General features: G+C 36.5%; 1 protein-coding gene across 1 annotated transcript in view; it reads right to left on the bottom strand.

The window, feature by feature from the left end:
* Positions 1-6,000, bottom strand: part of NCOA1 (nuclear receptor coactivator 1) — a 269,372-nt gene that overhangs the window by 119,909 nt on the left and 143,463 nt on the right. The window lies entirely within an intron of this gene.

Genomic DNA, 6,000 nt, shown 5'->3' with positions numbered 1-6,000 from the left:
GGACACGCAGGCTCAGCGGCCATGGCTCACGGGCCCAGCCGCTCCGCGGCATGTGGGATCTTCCCGGACCGGGGCACGAACCCATGTCCCCTGCATTGGCAGGCGGACTCTCAACCACTGCGCCACCAGGGAAGCCCCTGAATATATATTCTTATTTAAGACTGCTGCCTGAGTAATACATAATTGCATTCTGCCCTTAATCTCTTGACAGGTCCATTTATATGTCTTAAAATTTTTTTCTGGCTGCATTTGTATGTTTATCTTTCTTTTTACCTATAAATTCTGATTTTTAATGTTTTCAGTTTGCATTTAATTCCTTCTTTCATTTCTGTAATACTTCTCACTATGTATTAAAGTTACTATGATACTCAACTTTCAAATTTTTTATTGAAAAAGTTTACAAAAATTTTATATTCCTAATACCTAAAAATAAAATTCATTGAGCTCTGGTTCCAGTAAAGATGAACTATCTTGTATTGGACTAACTTGCCCACAGATAACGATGATTAACTCTGGACAAAATAAAAATTACTCAAAAACACTGAAAAGTGACTAAAAGCAGGCAGAAACATAGGGAATTTGATCACTGAAAGAAAGGAATCATACTGAATAAGATCTATACTTATAAGACTTTCCCTTAAGAGAACTCTTTCCAGTATACCCCTTAAGAAGTACTACTGGGAGGCTAGACCTAAGGGAGAAAACCGCTGTCTCACTGGCTTGAGGCATTAGAGAATGTAGTTCAGAGCTGACAGAATGCTAGATAATAGGAGGAGAAAGTCATGGTAGGAAGGGCAGTACAGTAAAGGGGTGGGGGACCTTAATTCTGTATGCAAATTTTCCTCAAATCCTTGGTTGATCCAAGTACCCCTATATAACCATACCACAAATGAGATTCCCTTTTGCTGTTTATAATCACACACTCCTCACTCCCTTTTTCTTAACTCCTAGCAACTACTTACCGGCCCTCTATTTTTATAATTTTGTCACTTTGAGAATATTACAAAGATTGAATCAAGTAGTATGGAAACATTTTGTATTGGCTTTTTTCACTCAGTATAATGCCCCCGAGATCCATCCAACATGTTGCATATACAAATAGTTTGTTGCTTTTTATTGCTCCATGGTTTGAAGGTACCACAGTTTCTTTTTCACCATTCCCTGTTGAAGTACATTTGGGTTGTTTTCAACTGGGGGCTATTATGAATAAAGCTGCTATAAATATTTGTGTACAGGTTTCTGGGTGAACATAAGTGTTAATTTCTCTAGGATAAACACCCAGAAATGGGGACTTCCCTGGTGGTCCAGTGGTAAAGAACCCGCCTTCCTATTCAGGGGACACGGATTTGATCCTGGGTCAGGGAACTAAGATCCCACATGCTGCGGGGCAACTAAGCCCGTGCACCGCAACTACTGAGCCTGCACGCTCTGGAGCACGAGTGCCACAACTAGAAAGCCTGCGTGCCACAACTAAGACCCGATGCAACCAAATAAATAAGTAAATAAACAGACACCCATAAATGCAACTGGGTTGCACAGTAAGTGTATATTTACCAGCCAGTAATTCAGTTGTCTACTAGAACAAAAATCAATACTCTTCAGAAAAAGATAATCCACAATATTATCTACAATACCCAATATACAATAAAAAATTACTAAACATGCAAAGAAGCTAGAAATTGTAACTCAAGATCAGGAAGAAAAAGGGGGGTCAATAGAAACCATAAGATGATTAGTTGAAATTAACTGATAATGATGTTAAAGCAGTTATTATGAGTATGATCAGGATGTTATAATAAGTGAACAGATGAGAAATACTTGTAGCAAATGGAAACTATAAAATAGAAGTAAATGAAAATTCAAGAACTAGTTCAACATGGAAATTTTAAAATTCACTGGACAAGCTTAATAGAAGATTTGAGATGGCACAAAAACAAGTTGGCGAACTTGAAGTCAAAACAATACCCAATATGAAGACTGGACAACTGAAAAAAATTAAAATCAAAAGTTGACTTTTTGGGGCTTCCCTGGTGGCGCAGTGGTTGAGAGTCTGCCTGCTCATGCAGGGGACATGGGTTTGTGCCCTGGTCCGGGAGGATCCCACATGCCACGGAGTGGCTGGGCCCGTGAGCCATGGCTGCTGGGCCTGCGCGTCCGGAGCCTGTGCTCCACAGCAGGGGAGGCCACAACAGTGAGAGGCCCGCGTACCGCAAAAAAAAAAAAAAAAGTTGACTTTTTGAAAAGATAAAAAAATTATTAACACTTGAGCAAAAATGATCAAGAAAAATGAAAGACAACACAAATTACCAATGTCAGAAATGGACAGCTATCACTTCATGTCCTACAAATATAATGTTCTAAACCACATAATGCAAATCAATTCAGTAACTGCGATGAAGTGAAAAATTCCTTGAAAAATATAAATTATTAAAACCACAAAAACGAACAGAATGTTATCTACTACAAGAAATTAATCTGTAAATTAAAACAAAACAATACTCCAGGCCTAGATGGCTTCGCTGGTGGGTTCTCTGAAACATTTAAAGAAGTAATAATAACGATTGTGCACACTTTCCAGAAAATAAAAGGCAGATACACCCCAATTGTTTTACTAGGCCAATTGTTTTACTAGGCCAGCAAAACACTAATACCAAACTTGCCAAAGATATTACTAGAAAAGAAAATCAGTCTCATGGATGTAGACACAAAATAGCAAATTAAATCCAGCAATATATAAGGATGATACACCATTAACAGAATAAAAAGCATATAAATATCTCAATAGGTACAGAAAAACATCTGACAAAATTCAGCACCCATTCATGATAAAATTCTCAGCAAGCTAAAAATTAAAGGTAACTCCTTCAATCTGATAAGGAGGATCAATGAAAAACCTACAGCTAGTATTCTGTACAATGGTGAAATATTGGGAGTTCTCCTAATATTGGGAACAAGGCAAGAATGTTCACTCTAACCACATCTCTTCATTATTGTAATAGATGTACTGGAGGTCCTAATCAGTGCAATAAGTCAGGAAAAACAAAGAGAAGGAAGCTTAGAAAGGAAGAATTAAAATTGTCTTTATTCAATGAAAAAATGTTGGTACATAATTCTCAGGAATCTGAAAAATGATTACTAGAATTAATAAGTGATTTGACAAAGCTGTAAGACACAAGGTGAGTATACAAAAATCAATTGTGTTTCTATATAACCGCAGTAAACAACTGGAAGTGCAAAACAATTTATAATAGCATCAAAAAACATAAAATACTTAGGAAATAATTTAACAAAATATAGGTAAGACCTATACACTTAAAATTATAAAACATTTCTGAAATTCAAAACGACTAAAAAAAGAGTGACTGAATATTTTCATGGGTTCACTGAGACTCAATAGCATTAAGATGTAAATTCTCCCCCAAATTAATTCATATACTCAAAAATAAAATTAGTGGTTTACTTTTTATATATCTAGTGCATTTTACAATCAATGAATACGAATCTATTTTTATTTTATTTTATAATATATTTATAATGTGGGTTTTCTGATGCTTGTTTTAGGCTTTTGCTTTTTAAATAAAGGCTATGTTTTCTCTACATCATGATTCCCCCCAATGCTGAATTCCGCATTAAAGTGGCACATCTATCTAATGTTAGAAAATTGGATGATCCTATGACCTGGATCCAAAAGTGCTTACCTATTACAGTCCCTCTAAATTAAACAGAGCGCTTTTTGTATTTTCAAGATTTTCTTTCCCTTTTTCCTTGATTTAAACCCACAATTCAAAAACTCAAAAAAACTTGGACTAGCTCTTCATAATGACATAGTTTAAACTATTAAAGAAAGGAATTTATAGTTAGGTTAGCCCAACTTACATTATATTTAGTTGGGTTGTTCTCACTGTATATATCTAGTTTATTTGCATTTGTAATCAACTTAAGTCCCTAAAACATTTCTTGGGTGATAAGATTCCTCCTAATTACTACTCTGTGTTCTTGCATCTGTGAAGCACTGTATCTTTGAATGTTTTCCTAGGTAAATTTGCTTAAGAATTGGTAAGTAGTAACTGACTATGGCAAAGATGGCATTGTTCATTTAGTCAACCACAAACCCAGGTTCTGTCATTTTCTGACTTTCAAGGAAGAGCACTCCTCAAAAATCATTTGTGTAGTTAAGGCTACAGGTATAATCTTTGTGAAATAATGCCACTCTCTTCTATAAAACCTAAGAGTTTTTACAGGTACTTTTTCAAAGTCAGGCAGTAAGTGAAGCCAGATGGATCCTGCTAATGATTTAGGGTCCTGATGATTCAAGGCCAAACGGGAATACAGGAATGATGCTGAGGTGGAGGCTGAGCATAGTCACTCAGGGACTTCATGAAGACAGAAAACCACAAGATAAATCCATACTCCAAAAAGATATGTAGACAATGAGAAGTGAAAAATATGGAAATCAAGAGACAGGTGATACACAGAGAACCAAAGAAGACAAGAGGAATATGAAGAAATAGGGAGAAAAAGAGCAGTGCTGATGATCTGATGTTTGGCATTATGAGATCAGTAAGCTCACTATTCTTTTTTTTTTTTTTTTTTTTTTTTTGCATTACGCGGGCCTCTCCCGTTGCGGAGCACAGGCTCCGGACGCGCAGGCTCAGTGGCCGTGGCTCACAGGCCCAGCCGCTCCGCGGCATATGGGATCTTCCCGGACCGAGGCACGAACCCGTATCCCCTGCATCGGCAGGCGGACTCTCAACCACTGCGCCACCAGGGAAGCCCCAGCTCACTATTCTTAAAATATATCTCCTAGTATTTATTATGTATTATCTGTGCTATCCAGAGCTTAATATTTTAAGTCTTTTCTCACACCCCCTCACCTCCAGGAACCCAAAGCAGGAGACCTGATATGGATGGTACAAACTCCTAAGAGATCCTCATGCCTGGAGGCTTCCCATTACTTGTTCCAATTCTCTCCTCATGGGCAAGGCCTTTCTGTCTTCATTATCTGCTTCCAGTTCTGGCACAAATGCTGGCTTATGCAGCACCTCAATTCCTTTAATTTAATTTATTAAATTATTCAGTTTATTAACCTCTTATATTCAATCTGATTTAAGAATCAGATGAGGAAGCAAGGTGAAAGAAGAGTACCTATAGCACTTAACACATAGAAAGAGTAAAAAAGGAAATCTATAAAACATTCCTCCTTTGTTATTTTGGAGTTAGGCAGAGGTACAGGGCCAGAATTTTAAAATATATAGAGAAACAGAACAAAGTAGTATCTATGGATCTACTACCCATAAGTAATAACAGTAAACATTTTTGATATATTTATTTTCTTTTTAAAGAAATGAAGTATTACCAATAAATCAAAAGGCCCCACACTCACACAAAGCCCACTCTTTTCACTCCCCCACCTTTTGATAGAGATAACCATCATCATGAATTTAGTATATATCCTCTGGTCAATTTTTTTATATCCATCCATAAACAATGTACACTGATGTTTTATGCTTTAAAATATACATGTTTAAACTGTACATATTCTGCATTTTGCTGATTTCATGTATTATATTGTTTTGGAGCTCTATCCCTGCTGAGGTGTGTGTGTGTTTCATTCATGTACATGTGAATATACCACATCTCAGCCCAGTCATTCATGTATTTAAGTTGTCTAAATTTTCATTATTACAAATAATGCCTCAATGAGTGTTCTTGTACATGGCTTCTCTTTCATATTTTCATATGCACATGTGCAAGAATTTCTAATGGTAATATCCAGAAGTGGAATTTCTGAGTTGTAGTATTTGCATATCTTCTGCTCTACTCACCATCTGTCAAATTGTTGCCCTAATGATTGTTTCACATTCGCACTAGCAGTGTGTAAGAGAACCATTTTCACCCATATTCTTTCCAACACTTGATATTGTCAGACTTTATTTTTTAACCAGTCTAACAGATGAAAATGGGATCTCATTTCAATTTGCATTTCCCTGAATATTATAT

Source organism: Physeter macrocephalus, chromosome 12 (genome assembly GCF_002837175.3).
Source record: "Physeter macrocephalus isolate SW-GA chromosome 12, ASM283717v5, whole genome shotgun sequence".
Taxonomy (NCBI): domain Eukaryota; kingdom Metazoa; phylum Chordata; class Mammalia; order Artiodactyla; family Physeteridae; genus Physeter; species Physeter macrocephalus.
The sequence above is the reverse complement of the archived record's forward strand: the minus strand, read 5'-3'. Positions and strand labels throughout refer to the sequence as shown.